The 18907-nt window shown below is 43.4% G+C and overlaps 1 non-coding gene across 1 annotated transcript; it reads right to left on the bottom strand.

The window, feature by feature from the left end:
* Positions 1 to 2645: 2645 nt before the first annotated feature.
* On the bottom strand, positions 2646 to 2752 carry LOC126250453 (U6 spliceosomal RNA). The gene has a single exon (XR_007545689.1). It is a non-coding gene; the product is annotated as a U6 spliceosomal RNA (small nuclear RNA).
* Positions 2753 to 18907: the final 16155 nt, after the last annotated feature.

Genomic DNA, 18907 nt, shown 5'->3' with positions numbered 1-18907 from the left:
TGATTTGAGCCAGAACTCACATTGGCCTGATCCTTTTTTGTACGAGTACATAGGACACTAGTGTCCAAAGCAGTTTCATTACACAAGATCTGAAATGAAATTCATGTAAACTTCATAATCACATCCTCATGTATTTCAGTTTCAAGAATTTAAATAGTTTAATAGATTACAGTTGTGTGAATTTATTGATTAGATAGTGTCTATAATAACCAACACTCTAAGTCACAAATATTCATGCTTTATTGTGTTACACAATCAATGAAAGCTTGAATATTTGTAACTCAAGGTGTTGGCTACTGCACTTCCTGTATTTCACGTTCAAACTTGAATAACCTGTTTACATTTAATGAAACATTATGACCAATATTAACCATGTGCGCAGTGAGTGTTTCAATTCCGGTTCAAAAAAATAAAGCAGGAATGCCGACAATCAAAAGTTAGTAGAAATTCGAGCTTCTATAAAAAGATCGATGCACGAAGCTTAGAACGTCCGCCCAAGAAAGCAAGCGAAAAATCTTACCGAGAATTCTGGAAAAGTCTGGTCCTACGTGAAATCGTTAAGCGGGTCGAAGGCTTCTATTCATTTACTCGTAGATCAGTCTGGTGTGCCAATAGAAGACAGCAAAAGGAAAGCTGAAGTTTTAATTTCGCGATCACAAAAATCATTCAAGCAGGAGGACCAAGTAACCAGGTGGAGATGGAATCCCAATTCGGTTTTACAGGGCGTGGGGCATTGGCACCACACTTAATTTGCGTTTATTCCGAAAATATTACATTTTTAACTGAAGTCAACTGGGTCGTGCACATCTTTCCAGTGTGCTAATACGATTAGTTTCTAGTTATTAGTCCTCAATTCCTTTTTCATTCATTAGATTAACTGCAAGTATTTACACAATTTGTTTAAACAACTTCGATTTGTCCACAGAAATGTTGCCAATAGCAGTACTGTTGATTACCATAAATCTTGTTATAAAGACCAATTGACACTGACCATCACGGCACTATCACGTCGGTGTGTATTCACACTGTCCATCACATCACGTCATGTCAAGTCAATTCGCTTAGCCCAGTACTGAACGGTGGATTCATTAACAAAAAAGCGTGTGTAGTCTCAATACTGAGGAACTAACAACGGTGAAATTTACTAATGGCCAAAGCAAACTTCATAACGTATGATCTTGACCAACTTTGTGTGGAGAAGTGAAACAACATTTCAGAACATCGACGTTTGTCTACTAGAGGAAAATACATACAAGCACATCAAACAATATATATTCCGAGTGTCCCTCCTAAGAGGGTGCATTTTCTCTGATATTTCGGCAGACGCTTGCAATTTCGTTTCTGCAAATATTTAGCTGCGGTCAGCCCAAACAAATACTGCTCACCAAGTCTTTCATATGTCGTCCTTACGTACCCATTCGATAGAGCGGTCCCAAGTTAGTCCAGTACGATATTCGTTTTATCGACAGGTATTAACAGGGACAGTAAAACACAAAGAATAACCAGCGGTACAGCAGCGACTGAGCAACGCTTTTGGAAGACGGTAGCAGTCAGCGCGGGACACGGCGACACACGAGTGATCCTGGAGTAATGGTTATTCTTCGTGTGTTACTGTCTCTGTTAATACATATCGACAAAGTGAGTATCGCACTAGAATAGCTTGGGACTACTCTATCGAATGAGCGTGTGAAATTGCGCTTAAAATATTGTTTGTAAAGGGAAACAAACCAATGCTTTCTGTCGACATTAGGCATTGAATGAGAGATGTGATCAGCAGTATTTCTTTGAGCTGACTCCAGCTACACACTGCAAAAACGAAACTGCAAATATCTGCACCTGACGTCTATCATAAGGGACAACATGTACACAAACACATCAAATAATTCGTATGGGAATAAACAGAGCCTGTTTACTTTACCATTTTTTTCTTACTTAACTAAAAACATCATAAACAACTGCATTTTTCTCCTACATCAGAGCTTACTTTATCGCTTTCTCGCATTCAGATATATGACTTCACTTGGTGAAGAGCACTGAATGTAAAAAAATATCCAAGTCGACATGGAACATTTGCAAGTTTCCACGAAAACAAAGCACAACAGATTAAGAAGAAACAAAAGCACGGACTGAAATGCATTGTGGAATTTTTGACATGACCTGACCACCAGTGTGAACTGGCCTAAAATTGTGCGATAGAGATTATATGACATGACAAGGAACTTGAGTATAGCTCTACAATAGATTTGCCCTCAACATTTAAATAGAAATGTCCACTTAATTTTACAGTGGGTAATCCTATTTTGAATGATACTTAATTGAAACCCTCGGCTGCCGACAGGCGTTGTTGATATACCTCGATGGGGACAGCTGAAAAAGTGTGCCCCGACCGGGACTCGAACCCAGGAACTCCTGCTGACATGGCAGACGCTCTATCCAGCTTTTTTTTGTGACATCCGTTCAAGTTCGTTTGTTGAGCCTTCCACTCAGTTTTTTTATTACAGAGGCCAACCAGCTCTCTGACCGAACACGCTGATCTACCGTGCCGGCATGAAATGAAGATGATTAGGACAACACAACACCCAGTCCCTGAGCGGAGAAAATCTCCGATCCAGCCGGGAATCGAACCCGGGCCCTTAGCATTGACAATTAATGTGGAACGCTTCATGATTTTGCGTGTCATCCTTGCGCAGGGGCCATGCTAATCTTCTCTGTATCGTTCCAGTTTTAGTATATGTACCGCCGAAGAGAGTACGCTAAGGTGATGATTCCCGTAAGAGCTCGGGCAACCTGTGTGCATTCGCACAGACAAAGGTCAATGGTCGGTTAGCCTTTACTTTGATGAAATAGATGACGAGGAATTTAAGAATGCTTTCAAGCTGAGATTTAAAACGGGGCCTCGGGACCGTGATGTAGTACACCACGTCGCCGAGGTCTCTGCACCAATGTGGAAAAGAATCAGGTCAATGGGCAGATTATATGTAGGCTTCCACGCAGTAAGCACGAGGGATTATATCGTGGTACCTCGTTGTCACAACTGTGGCGACCTGGACCACAATCTGAAAAAAATGGTTCAAATGGCTCTGAGCACTATGGGACTCAACATCTTAGGTCATAAGTCCCCTAGAACTTAGAACTACTTAAACCTAACTAACCTAAGGACATCACACACACCCATGCCCGAGGCAGGATTCGAACCTGCGACCGTAGCAGTCCCGCGGTTCCGGACTGCAGCGCCAGAACCGCTAGACCACCGCGGCCGGCCGCCACAATCTGAGGCACTGTACCAGGGGGTCGGCTTGCTCCAAGTGTGGTGAGAGTGGTCACACTTGGAAAGAATGCAGAGCAGCAGGAGTTTGCATTCCGTGTAAAAGTCGCGGGAAGAAATCCTGTGGTGCCACGGGACGGAATTGCCCCACCTACCGGATGCTCGAACAACGCTTAATTTGAAGAATCGACTATGGCTGAGCAGCGCTCAGTAAACAGAATGCCTAAGCGTAAATCCCCGAGTAAAAGGAGAAGGGATGCCATGAGGGCAAACAGATTTAAAGAATTTATGAGGTCCCTTTCGGGCGCCGCTAAAGTGATAACAGCAGAGAAAGGAATTCAAACAGATCTCCCTATGATGGACATAGGCACTCAAACAGATTTCCCTGTGAAGACCACAGCTCCCCCCTCCAAAAACCGGGGAACGAGGCCGATTAAAGATCAACAGAGGCAAGAGCATCCTGTAGTGGCGGCCCCGCCCCTGTCACTTTCGAAAGATGAACCAAGCAAAGTAGAGCGTCAGCCACTTCAAGAATGCAAAGTCACCAGCACCAGTGCACACGCAACCGTATCAGACACCCCCGTAATCAGGCTATCGCCTGTAGACCCGGTTAGGGTGTATCCCAATATAGAGTACACTATGCAACTGGCAAGATTGAAGCAGCCGACTATCCTGACCACTGCCTTACGACATGTGGTCCGGGTGGGACATGAGAACGGTTGAAAGGTCACTGTCCATTATAATTATCCGGGCTGTTGTGCCGTGGTCGGTTGATGAATTCTGTGTCGATTCCCAACCGCAAACCCACGCACACGGACCGTTATTTGCACCGGGATTCGAACCACCACCCACAACAGAAGCGGGGTGTTATAAAGACGTTAGCGGACAGAGCTAGAAATATTTGTGAACCTGGGTTGCTCGACGCTGAGATGGAACATCTCCACAATGCACTAATGAAGAACGGATATTCGTCCGCCGAAATAAAACGTGCGTTGAGGCAGCCACGCAGAAATCATACTGACGTACAGGCTACTGCAAAATCTAAGGTTTTCCTGCCGTTTGTTAAAAATGTAACGGAAAGAATAGGGAGAATCTTGACGAAGCGGAATATTACCGTAATTTACAAGCCCACCAGGAAGATACAGGGATACCTTAAGCCTGCCAAGGACGCTCGCAAACCATTGGAAAAAGCTGGAGTGTATAGGATCCCATGCAGCTATGGTGATGTTTCTAAACGTTTGGAAGAGCAGAAGGGAAATTGTAGAAGAGGAGAAACGGAACGATCAGCTGTTGCGGAGCATGCTTTCCAGCCAGGGAACCACAATATTCGTTTAGAGGAGACGCAAGTACTAGCGGCCACAAGCGGATATTACGAAAGGCTCTACAGGGAGGCAATCGAAATCGCTAAACACCCAAATAATTTCAACCAAAAGGAGGAGGGCGTAAAATTAAACGGTATATGGATGCCGGTGTTGAAGAAGATGTGTACCACCCGTCCACCACTGGGTGATGGCAACGGCGATCGACGGCGACGGACAGCGGCCAATTGCACTGACGTTTTCAAAATGGAATTTAGCGGCAGTCAGTAGCGAGCCAGTGGGTGTGTTGGACCTTCCATCGAGCTACGGACCCCCTTGAAGATGTCTCCCGCAGTCGGAGACGAAACGTTGGGAATCGACACAGAATTCATCAACCGACCACGGCATAACAGCCCGGATAATTATAATGGACATATTTCCGGCCTTGAAAGTCTACATTTTAGTATTAGAAAGGTCACTTTCTCGGTAATGGAGGCTGTAGACAGAATACAGCTTAAGTCAGTGAACCTTCCCACCGACTTCGGAGCCCTGCGGGACCTACTTAAAAGTATAGGAAAGACGAGGTGAGAAATTTGATCTAAATGACATCTATACTCAGTGCTAGCCAACGGTCGTATCGCCTTTGATTGGAGCAAGACCTGGCCTGACGACAGAACATACTTACTTCCCGTAATGACCAAATTAATTATCGGACAACTGAACGCACATAACAGCAGACTTGTGACGCAGGAGCTTCGAAGGGAGGTGGAGGAGAGGAGGCTTGATGTGCTCTGCCTGCAGGAGCCGTACTCTCAAGCTGGGAAACTATCCTTTGCAGCCGCTACATGGCAGATAGTCAGCAGTGGGGATGCCCCCAGAGCGGCAATAGTCGTCACAAACCAAACCTTACGGGTAACACCACTCTCGCAACACTCCAACAGTCATTGCAACGCCGTTGAGATACAATCTCCTGCGGGAGTTATAACTATCATAAGCATGTATTTCCAGTATGGAGATAACATTGAACAAGACCTAGTCCACTTAACTAGAGTAGCCACGGCGTTTCGGGGGCGAAAAATGGTTATAACAGCTGACATAAATGCAAAATCCCCCCTATGGTACAGTGGATCAAGAGATGAAAATGGTGGTAAAGTGGAGGAAATGACCACGGCTTTACAACTTGTGGTGGCTAATAAACCTGGCAATCTTCCCACCTATGCGGCGGGAGGGGACCGAGGTACCAACATCGATGTGACACTAGTCACACCGAACGCTGCAAACATGATACATAACTGGAAAGTCGAAGAGAATGCCACAAAAAGCGATCATAATGTTATTACCTTTACTTTAGGAGACAGCCACCGGACCATGGGGTGGGAGCTGCAACTGAATTACAGAAGAGCAGATTGGGGGCGAATAGTGAGAGAGTGCGACATTCCTCCACTGCCAGGTGACATGCAACAGGGCCTAGACGTAGACAAGAGGGCTGAAGAACTGGTGAGTGCAGTAACCAGAGCGGTGAAGGTAGCCGTTCCAAACAGGAGGGGGGCCATGGCGGCCTCTCCGTCACCATGGTCAGCTGAGCTACAGGAACTGCGTCAGTCTGTCAGAAGGCTGAGGAAGCACTACCAGCGCAGTGTCGTCTGGTGGGAAAAGCAAAGATGGCTATGGCAATACCGGGAGGCAAAAGAGAAATTTCAAAAAGAACTTCGAGCTGTTAGAATACAGAGTTGGGAGAGCTTTGTATTAAATCAATTAGCACTGGACCCATGGGGTGTACCCTATAAACTAGTTAGGGAAAAGATCCGCACCCCAATGATGATATCAACGATCAGTCATAGGGACTCCGACGGAATCCTGGCAGGAGACTGCCGAGGCCCTTCTCCGGTCCCTGTTGCCTAATGACGATATGATTGGAGATACTGAAGACCTTTATCAACTACGGAATGAGGATCTTGACAGACTTGTAAACGATAGGGCACTCTATCTCTTTTCCAAAGTGGAGGTGGCTGCCCACATTAAATCACTGAAAAGAAGGAAAGCCCCCGGGCCAGACGGCATTGTGGCGGAGGTTGTGCAGTTCCTAGCACCCCAACTGGTAGCCCCACTTACCCACTTATTCAATGAATGTCTTAGACAAGAAAAATTCCCTAAGATCTGGAAGGTAGCCAATGTAGTAAATATTAAAAAAGGACCTGATAAAGACCCAGCTGAAGCTAAGTCTTACAGACCAATTTGCTTATTAGGCATTTTTGGGAAATTATTCGAGAAATTGCTAGCTGACAGTGTGACCGCACACGGAGTACTGTGTGGGATGAGCAGCAGGCAGTTCGCCTTCAGGCCAGGGCGATCGGCAACCGATGCAATCGCTCTGGCGGCCGAGGTCTGTGGCTCTACCCAGTACAAGTACGTTGTTTGCATCATGGTTGACATCAGTGGCGCCTGTGACAACCTGTGATGGCCTTCGCTCTTCTCCTGCCTGCGGGAGAGTGTCCAGGGCCGCTATATGGTTGCCTGAGGAGATGTGGCTATCATCCCCTAGCAGTAAAGTTGGAAAACCTTAACTAAGGGATGCCCCCAGGGTTTCGTTTTAGGTCCCCTATTTTTGGATATTCACATGGAACCACTTCTAGACAGTTTGCAACAGAGTGAAGAGGTGCTAGAGGTGATAGCCTACGCAGATGACCTGCTTCTGCTGGTTGGCAGCCGGACCCGCGAAGACATAGAACCCAAAAGAGAAAGGGCCTTCGCGAAATTGCAACTATGGTGCAGTAATACTAAAATTTCAATTTCACCAGCCAAATCAACATACCTATTGCTGAAAGGACAGTTAGTAAGAAATCCTACAGTGAGAATTGGGGGCTCACCAGTTCTCAGACGACAGGAGACTCGCTACTTGGGAGTTATCATCGATGAAAGGTGGAACTTCAGGAAGCACATTGAATCTGTAACCCAAAGAGCATTAGAATTATTCAATAACCTTATCTCCACAGGACACAAAAGATTTCACCCCCCCCCCCCCACCTAATAAAATTGTACCATACCAGTATACTAACTTCAATAGTGGGTTACGGCTTGGGAGTCTGGGCACACAAGCTCTCAAGGATGGTGCCTGCCAAGACAGTGAGAAGAGTACAAAGGAACATGCTGTTAAGATCTGTGGGAGCTTATAGAACAGCTCCAGGTGGTGCCCTATTAGTGATAATGGGGCTCTGTCCTCTGGATATTAAAATTCGAGAGCAAGCAGCATGGTACTGGGCTAAGAAAGGGAACGACATGAAAATAGAAAATATTCTGGGAGTTCAGGCTAGGGACAAGGGAGAGATAAGGTGAAGGGGTGATGACTTATGGCAGGAATCATGGGAAATGGATTAATCTGGCAGAAGAACCTTCAGACTCTTTCCAAATGTTAAAGAAAGGTTAGGCATGAGGTACTTCGAACCAATCCAGGGTCTAATTCATTTTCTCACTAGTCATAGGCCCTACCCGACATATCAATGCCGGTTTGGGAAATGGGCTACACCTGAGTGTGACTGTGGCGCATCGGAGAGTACTCCCGACCATGTGGTTTACAAGTGCCTCCTTCTCGATGATGTAGCTGTTACATTAAGACAACAACTACCAAACAACAACACATACGACCTACTAAGACACGAAGAGACTTTTGAAACTTTGAATAACCTGGCAAATGAAGTATGACGTAGAGTTCTGACTGCTTACCTGTGGGACTTTCGCGATTAGAACCAACTACTGAACGTGTCCTAGTACCCTAATCCTGTACCGCCTGTGCGTGGACAGGTCGACTTGTTAGTTGGAATCCGCCACGTGCAGGGCTAGGGGGACTGGGGTACACCAACTTCACGATTATGACAGCACCGGATTTGACGTAGGTTAGTTAGTAGTTAGTAGGATTAGAAGTAGATACTAAAATAGGAACCTGCAGCGACTTGTAGTTTAGGCCTGCCCAGTGTCAGAGGCACGCTCATCGGGATTAGCTCGATGAGCAAGGCCTTGTAGTAGGTTTATATCTATACTGACACATTTGTAACGCTGCAGCCAGTCAGGATTACTAACAAGTAGGTAGTAGTGTACACTTTAACAAAATCGTAATTTTGCCCATTAACCTGCACTGTTCACACTGTCTGTAGTTTACAAATTAACTGTAATAACTGTAATAGCTGCAAATAACATAAAACATTGTATTAACATTAGAACCCACTAATCATTAAGGTTGTGGGTTATTTTGTATAATTATTATGTATTGCAATATAGATTTTTTTTAAAAAAAAAGCCTTTACCTATATATGAAGATAGTAACTCTTCCCAAAAGAACAGATACCATTGATGACCGTGCAGCTTCTCTAGAATAAATGGTAATTAATTGAAACCCTCAGCTGCCGACAGGTGTTGTTGATATACCTTGATGGGGACAGTTGAAAATGTGTGCCCCGACCGGGACTCGAACCCAGGAATGGATAGAGCGTCTGCCATGTAAGCAGGAGTTCCCAGGTTCGAGTCCCGGTCGGGGCATACATTTTCAGCTGTCCCTATCGAGGTATATCAACAACACCTGTCGGCAGCTGAAAGTTTCAATTAATTATCATTTATTCTAGAGAAGCTGCAGCGTCGTCAATGGTATCTGTTCTTTCGGGAACGGTTACTATCTTCATATATCCTATTTTGAGTTAAAAATCAACTTTTATTATGAACTTCTTGTCAGTTCTACTTCTGCACCACAAGCTTCACAATGCTAACCACTGCAAAATCGGTAGGTGTATTTTTTATTACTTCTTCATATAAATGGCAACTTCAGCCTCAACATCACTTCTAGAGTGGTTCAAAAATGGATCAAATGGCTCTGAGCACTATGGGACTTAACATCTGAGGTCATCAGTCCCCTAGAACTTAGAACTACTTAAACCTAACTAACCTAAGGACATCACACACATCCATGCCCGAGGCAGGATTCGAACCTGCAACCGTAGCGGTCGCGCGGTTCCAGACTGTAGCGCCTAAACCGCTCGACCACTCCGGCCGGCTCTAGAGTGGTTCGTGGCCCCCGAAATATACGGCGTGATTTTTTCCACCGTGCACAAACTCTTGGGATTGACTGATGAGAGGATACAGAACAAAAAAGTCTAATCAGCTTATGTCCAGAAATTCATGGTTTCCATGTTAGAGGCCATTTATTCAACAATACATTGTTACAGAGACTGCGGTCTAATACGCGCTGTATCGTGCAGCCACTGTTGTACAATAAAACTCGATCAAAGCGAAACTTGTATAATTCGGAAATCTGCCCATACCCTACAAGTATTTCAGTCCCGACGGATTCAATACACTTTTATACGCTTATATTTCGTTTAAAGCGGAACGTGCCTAACGCGGAAACGGAATGTAAATTTTAAGACTTAACTAATAATTCGGTCTGTAATGCGGAAAAGAGCACTACTGTATTACATCATACATTAATTATTCACGACCCTAAAAGCACTCTACTGTAACTCAAAGACTGTGCTGCCGTGACAATGCTGTGGAGCAGTGCAAAACCAAGAAAAAGAGTTTTGGCGCAGTGCGGCGTTGTTGGTGTAGGCATCAATCCGCGCCGCTCTGTGCGACAACGAAGAAATTGGGTGCAGTGTCGGTACACCAAAGGAAATGGTGCGCTCGTTTGTAGGCTTTTCTCGTTTTCCATTATTACTGATGCGCCCTGGAGAACACTGGAAACATTGTTGCGCACTCACGAACACTCTGCTGCAATATGCGCAGTGAAAGAACTGGGCGTTGTTCGGTTAAACAATGGCTTTATCCAGCATGGTCAAGCATTCCAAATAAATGCACTGTGTGCATTATCTTATGCCAATTTTAGTTCACTAGGAGCACTTTAAATAATACCGGTAACATGGTGTCGAACACAAAGTATGTGTCGGTAACATTTTACGAAAAGATTAAGGTAGTCGAGGCGTGTGAAAAAGGAACTCTCTGTGCGTGAAATGATAGTGGGTTTGAAATGCGGTAAAACACAATGATACCTTAAGAAACAGGGATAGGTTAGATGAAAGGGAACGGTCAAATGAAAGAGAAGAAGACGGGAAATAAAGACTTTAACGAGATAGTGTGGGAATGGTTCGTAACCTTGCCTTTGTCTGGACCTGTGTTGCAGAGTGAGGTTCTGAAAGTCGCTAAAGAGCTTGGAAATAAGGAGTTTGACATCCACATTATGGCTTGACACTTTCATAGCTAATCACCACATCGTGTGACATGAAGTGAGTGGGGAAGTTAAGAACGCGAAAGAAAGAGTAGCAACACCATGGATGACAGCACTACACAACCTAATAGCGAATTAATTAAAATGCGAAACACCCCATGTAGTGCAGATGACTACATTCGAAGTGACGTCTTCCTGTCATCTCGCTCTACTTTTACATCAGCAACAGCAGAAATCCGCAACACAGAAGATGATCAGGAAGAAGCAAAGAAATAAGAAGAGGAGCAAAATGACGTCCCTAGAAAAATTAACACGTCTGAAGAAGCTATTGCACGCATAAACAATGTTATGCAATTTGCAGCATATGCAAATCCTCCCAAGCTGTTGGAACCATTGTATAGGGCCAAAAATTGCATAGAATAAACATATTTGAACAGGAAAAAAGTGGCAAAAAAGTGAAATATAAGGCAAATAAACGCAAGAGTAATATGTATGCATGTACGTACAACAATAAAAGAATTTAAAGTTAGAGAAACAATGCAGAAATGCCGTGTTATTTATCAATTTCTGTAAAGTCTAGTGTTCTGCTGTACGACATACAGAAAATCAACATCTATTTTGCAAAAGTGACGGTACATACATGCATAATTATAAATTTATACTACGGTATATTGATAATTTTTACTTATGGACCGTCTGACAGCAACTGAATAAAACACAATTTTAGTGCCATACGCGTTTCGCCTTTATTTTCAGCAAGGCATTATCAGTGGCCTGGAATATGTACAGATGTTAGCTATTTAATTTATATTTTTGTCACTGTGCCTATAGGTTATAAACAGTTCTGGTGGTTGGTATTTCCTATTAAGTAGTAATGTTTTGAATTGTACTTAACAGGTTGCGTGGACAGTTTCTTACATATTACGCTCCTGTTGCATTTTTGGTGTTGTTGTTCTTCTTCTTAGGAATGCCAATTTGCTGTTTTTTCTCACATTCCACAGCACTATGAACTGAACGCTTGTTTCAATGCAATGTTTTGGTTTCTGTTGTCGACTGTCAAATGTTTTTGCCAAATATCGAATGTTATTGCCAAATTTTCGAAGTATCTGTGATCTGTTCGTGTATGCATTTGTGTGTGCGTTTGTATGTGTGTGTGTGTGTGTGTGTGTGTGTGTGTGTGTGTGTGTTTTGCTGTGATATAATTTTTTTGTGCTCGTGTGTGTGTGTGTGTGTGTTTTATGGTGTGGTAAAATTTTTTGTGGGCTGTGTGTGTGTGTGTGTGTGTGTGTGTGTGTGTGTGTGTGTGTCCAGATGGTGTGGGGAAGAGTTTTTTTTTGTCTTATGTTATCATTTCCTTTATTAAGTGTCGTAGGGAGCCTGTGCCGATGTGTGTTTGTTCATTTATCACATGTTTGTTTTCTGCTATGGCTTTCTGGATGTGGAAGTTTTCTTGCGTTTGTATAAGATCCAGAAAGCCATAGCAGAAAACGAACATGTGATAAATGAACAAACACACATCAGCACAGACTCCCTACTACAGTTAATAAAGGAAATGATAACATAAAACAAAAGAGCTCTTCCCCCCACGCTATCTGCACACACACACACGCACACACACACACACAGCCCACAAAAAAATTATACCACACCAAAATACACACACACATAAGCAGAGCCAAAAAAAAACACACCATAACACACACACACACACACACACACACACACACACACACACACATACACAAACGCACACACAAATGCATACACGAACATATCACAGATACTTCGAAAATTTGGCAATGACATTCGATATTTGGCAATACATTTGACAGTCGGCAATAGAAACCAAAACATTGCATTGAAACAAGCGTTCAGTTCGTAGTGCTGTGGAATGTGGGAAACAACAGCAAATTGAGATTCCTAAGAAGAAGAACAACACCAAAAATGCAACAGGAGCGAAATATGTAAGAAATTGTCCACGCAACCTGTAAGTACAGTTCAAAACATTACTACTAAATAGGAAATACCAACCACCAGAACTGTTTATAACCTATAGGCACAGTGACAAAAATGTAAATTAAATAACTAAAATGTGTACATATTCCAGGCCACTGATGATTCCATGCTGAAAATAAAGGCGAAACCCGTATGGCACTAAAATTGTGTTTTATTCAGTTGCTGTCAGACGGTCCATAAGTCAAAATTATCAATATACCGTAATATTACACGCAACTGAGGAAGACGGGACGACAAAAGATAAATTTATACTATTGTGCATGATACCTGCCAAATTTTATGTAGCCTAATGAGTTTTGTGTAATCCGGAAACTTATCCAATTCGGAAAATTGTTTCAGTCCCATGCGTTTCCATTTTGAGCAAGTTTTACTCTAGTATGTGTTGAAAATAGTTTCCATGTGCCTCGACGCATGTGTGTACACGGCATAGCATGTTCTGCCTCACACGTTCACATCAGCCAGACTATGTCCAAACAGTGTCAAAGTCAGCATGAGTATGCTGGTCCAGTGTCTCCACATCTGGAATGGGTTCTGCACGCAGAATACTTTTGAGATGACCCCATAATCAGATGGGTTGAAATCCAGTAAACGAGCAGGCCATGCAACTGGACCCCCTCGTCCAGTTCATCGATCAGGGAAGGCCCGATTGAGATGCGTCCAGATGTTAACGGCTAAGTGGAGTGGAGCACCATCATGTAGCAGCCACATAAGCCTTCGAATCATCAATGGCACTTCTTACATCATGCGAGGCAAAGTCACCCACAAGAAACGCTGATAGTTCCAGTCTGTTAGGCGACACGGAAGGAAGACTGGCCCCAAAACATGGTCGCCAATTATCCTGGCTCACACATTCTGGCTGCACCAATGCTGGTAAGTTGCTGTCTCCATACCATGGGAGTTCTACATACTACCACACAGATGGCTGTTATGAAAGTTGAAGATACAACTCTGCGTACAGGTGGCCTCACCTCTGAATAGGATGGAGGACACAAATCTCAGAATCGTCGTTGCCTGATGAAGAAACCAGTGATAAAACTGCTCCCGATGTGGAAAGTCTGTCGCTTGTAAGACCTGCACACGCTCTAAGTGCTAGGGGTAGTAACAATGCTCATGGAGAATGTTCCACAAGGTCGTCTGGTTTACCCTGTACTGGTGGGCCAAATGTCTGGTACTTAAAATGGTGGTCACTTTCCACAGTGTTAATCACATTTTCCTCCAAGTATGGTGTCCGAACATTTCGGCTACGTCCTTCATGATTTCCTGTGTCCTGAATTGATCTTGCCTCGGACAAACGGCGAAACACTGTTGCAAACATTGAGTGCTGTGGTAGTTTTCAGTGGGGATAGGTCTCCTGATACAACCTTGGGCCCACCATCGATTGCCATTTGCCTTTCCATAAGTAAACACTATGTCGGCAAACTTTCAATTCGAATGCGGAACCATTATGTACAACGCTGTATCAAATCCACTACAAGGTGAGTCAGCAATACAAGTGGTTTGTACACAACATTCCCAATTACTATGGCAGGAAAGGGCACTACGTATATGACGTATGAGGAACAGTACCACCCTCTAGGAGGGAACCATGGATACTGTAACTGTGGCTGCATAGTACAGCACTTAATAGACGCGCTGTCTCTGTAAGAAGTATGATTGAATAAATCGTCTCTAGCACAGAAACTACGCATTTCTGAACATAAGTTCATTAGACCTTTCTTGCTCCATATCCTCCAATCTATCAATCCCTACAATTTGCACACGGTGGAAAAAATTACCCTGTTTACGTTCTAACACAACCAGCCAAGCAGCAATACTACAAGCATGAATAGTATGAGCGATCCATCAGACTGCCTGAGATTTGCATGCGATCATCAGAAATAAGGCTATCGTCAGGAGTCTCCCATGGAAGTGTGATAGGACCGCTGTTCTTCTCTATATACATAAATTATCTGGTGGACAGGATGGGCAGCAATATGCAGTTGTTTGCTGATGATGCTGTGGTGTGTGGAAAGATGTCGAAGTTGAGTGACTGTAGGACAATACAAGATGACGTAGACAAAATTTCTAACTGATGAATGGTAGCTAGTTTTGAATATAGAAAAATATAAGTTAATGCGGATGAGTTGGAAGAACAAACCCATAATGTTCGGATAAAGCATTAGTAGTGTCCTGCTTGACACAGTCAAGTCTTTTAAATATCTGAGCGTGTCGCTACAAAGCGATATGAAATGGAACGAGTATGTAAGGACTGTGGTAAAGAAGACGAATGATCGACTTTGGTTAGCCGGCCGAAGTGGCCGAGCGGTTCTAGGCGCTTCAGTCTGGAACCGCGCGACCGCTACGGTCGCAGCTTCGAATCCCGCCTCGGGCATGGATGTGTGTGATGTCCTTAGGTTAGTTAGGTTTAAGTAGTTCTAAGTTCTAGGGGACTGATGACCTCAGAAGTTAAGTCCCATAGTGCTCAGAGCCATTTGGACCATTTTTGAACTTTGGTTAATTGGGAGTATTTTGGGAAAGTGTGATTGATCTGTAAAGATGATCGCATATAGGACGCTAGTGCGACCTGTTCCTGAGTACTGTTCGAGTGTTTGGGATCCCTACCAGGTAGGATTAAAGGAAGACATGGAAGCCACTCAAAGGTCGACTGCTAGATTTTTTACCACGTGGTTAAAACAACATATAAATGCTTCAGAGATGCTTCAGGAACTCAAATGGGGACCCTAAAAGGAAAGGTGACGTTCTTTTCGAGGAACACCATTGAGGAAATTTAGAGAACGACATGTGAAACTCACTGCTGAACGATTCTACTGCCACCAACATACATTTCGCGTAAGGACCACGAAGATAAGGACGAGAAATTAGGGCTCATATTGAAGCTTTCGAAATGTGGTGCTACAGAAGAATGCTGAAGATTAGATGGGTAGATCACATAACTAATGAGGAGGTGTTGAAGAGGATTGGGGAGAAGAGAAGTTTGTGGCACAACTTGACTAGAAGAAGGGACTGGTTGGTAGGACATGTTCTGAGGCATCAAGGGATCACAAATTTAGCATTGGAGGGTAGCGTGGAGGGCAAAAATCGTAGAGGGAGACCAAGAGATGAAAACACCAAGCAGATTCAGAAGGACGTAGGTTGCAGTAGGTACTGGGAGATGAAGAAGCTTGCACAGGATAGAGTAGCATGGAGAGCTGCATCAAACCAGTCTCAGGACTGAAGACCACAACAACAACAATTGAGGCATATAGATAGTCGTTTTTTCCCTCGCTCTATTTACGAGTGGAACAGAAAAGGAAGTAATTAGTAGTGATACAGGGTACTGTCCGCCACATACCGCATGGTGGCTTGCGGAATATGCTCACCCAAGTGCAAGCTACGCAGCAATCAATCGCCCATGCGAACCGACTGTGGCGATCCGTTGCTCGTTTGTAAGGGCCTAGTGAATATGCTATTTTGTGATACTGTACTGTGTTCAGAGTTTCAATAAAGTTTAATCAATTCTGTACTTCCAGAACAGAGAGAGAGAGAGAGAGAGATCTATTCAGCGCCTGTACTTCTTTTAAGTCAAGCTTTCAAAACAATAACGATAAAGACTGTTGTGTCTTTCTGAACCAGGGATCGACTAAACTGTAACTTTCCGATATCAGTGGTTTCTGTGAATGCTACTTCTCGATTGCGATTTTTAGTTAACATCACTGTAAACGAATGTTTTCGCGATTTCTGCGGCTTACGCGATTTATCACCGTAGATTAGTCGCAAGTAACGACTAAGAAGCACTGGCAAGTATAATATACCTCACTGTCTGATAACTGATATTTCTGGCCTGGTGAACTGTGTCAATGCACCCACGTGATACGTTTTCGCCTCTAAAGGATCTACTAGTCAGGACCTAAGATTAGCGTTTTCAAAAACTCAACTGGTAAGAAGTTACGTGGGAGTGTATTGTTAATATTTGTAACTATTCTTTCTGAGTTGTTACATGATATACAACAGTTGTGCTTGTGCAGAGAAAAAATTTCATGTCAACAGAACAGTCAGAACTAAGTATGGTTTACATTTCTTATTCCTTAGGCTTCAATTTTGTAATGATGGAACAAGTGCGAAAATATTAATAGCGTGTGTTGAGAATCGTAACAGAAATTGCCACACAGTACGGTAAGCGTCTATGTTTAGAATACTGATTCTAACTGCTTTGTTACGTTCGCAGATATCTGAAATACATTTTCTGTCACACAATATAGCGATAATTCAAAATAGCACAGACAGCAGAACTAGAGGAGATGCCAGAAGAAGGTGTCTTTGTCAAAAGAAAGCTTAGTTGCTACGCTTGTGAATGAACTTGGTGAGATCTCATTTATTGTCAAATGTGAAACCTCCATCATTTTACTGCTTTTATTACTGCAACTATTCACAGAAGTATATTAAGATGGTATGTGTCCTTTCGGACATGTCCGAAAGAACAGATTCCATCGGTGACCATGCAGCTCGACAGAATGAAATTACAATTATATGAACACCATTAGCTGCTTACAGGCGTTGACATACGTCAACGGGGATAGATGAAAATGTGTGCTCCGATCGGGACTCGAACCCGGGATCTGCTTACATGGCAGACGCTCTATCCATCTTTTGTTTTTTCGTTATTGATGATCGTTGTGGTCGCAAGACATCCTGTTCAAGTTCGGTGGTTGATCCTTCCACTCAGTTTTTTTATTACAGAGGCCAACCGGCTCTCTGGCCGAACACGCTGAGCTACCGTGCCAGCTTCATTACTCGCGGCGCGTTGCCGATTCCCGTAAGAGTTCGGGTACTGTTTGTGCATTCGCATCTGTCCTTTCGGACATGTCCGAAAGGACAGATACCATCTTAGTATATATATACTTAAGGTTCACCGGCCACTTGACCATCTTCTTCTTCTGTGCCAAGCAGAAAAGATGAAAATCTGAAGGCACAAGATTAGGTGAATTAGGTGAGTGCGGAATGACTTCTAAAACCCAAGTTCTGTCTGTAGTGTTTTTTGTCAGAATATGGGCAGACGTTATCGTAGAGTAGCATCCCTTTGTGCAGTCTTCCTGGTCGTTGTTCTTGATTATGTCTGCAACATGTCTCAGTTGTTGACAATAGATGTCAGCAGTGATGATTATACCTTGGGGAATCAATTCGTAGTACACCATACCATCATTGTTCCACCAGATGCATAACATTATCTCTTGATGATGCACGCTCTGTACAGGGAGCCTTTGTTTGGGCTCAATCATTCCTTTCTTTTCCTTGTGTTAGCATTAAGACACCATTTTTCGTCACGAGTGATGAGACAGGATACGAATGTTTGGTGTTATTCACTAGTCAACTGATGACGAGCAAGCAGAGATGCACATATGGCCACCCACTGATTTTTGTGATTTTGACTTACAGCATGCGGTATCCATACACCTGCTTTTTGAACCTTTCGTATTGTGTGCAAATGTCGTATGATGGTGGAAAATTACATTTCATCAGATTTGCCAGTTCTCGAGTACATTGTCGTGAATTATCGTGGCTTAATGTGTTTAAACGATCTTCATACAACCTCTAAGGTCGTCCTGGATGGGGAGAGTCACTAATGTCGAAACAATCCTCATTAAAACGAGAAAACGATTTTCTTGCTGTGGTCTGTCCAATGGCATTATTCCAATACGGGGCGCAAAAGTTTCTGGCTGCCTCCGCTGCCGTCACCCGTCTGTTGAATTCAAACTGAGAATATCTCGGAAATATTCCGATCTCTCTTCTTGGCAGTCCATTTTCTAGCGTCCACAGCTCCACTTACTATGACAAAATGACAATATGCAAACTCAAATAGTAACAGTGAACTAAAAATAAATCGATAAATAAACCTGTAGCAACCTGAATATTAACATGAAAACAAAAACGCTGCTAATTTCTCCAACAACCTAATATAGTACATTATAGACAGATCTGAAGTCAAAAGACAACTTATTGATCTAACTCCCATACATGGAGACAAAAAGGTAACGCTAGGGCTTTGTACAACCATACCAAAAATTGCACAGAGAGGTTTCAATTATCTATTGATAGCATTCTAGGGTTTTGCATAGATAAAGGCCACGTTATGTCACATAAGAC

This window comes from Schistocerca nitens, chromosome 3 (assembly GCF_023898315.1).
Source record: "Schistocerca nitens isolate TAMUIC-IGC-003100 chromosome 3, iqSchNite1.1, whole genome shotgun sequence".
Taxonomy (NCBI): Eukaryota; Metazoa; Arthropoda; class Insecta; order Orthoptera; family Acrididae; genus Schistocerca; species Schistocerca nitens.
Note: the sequence above shows the minus strand (reverse complement) of the source record. Positions and strands in the feature narration are given on the sequence as shown.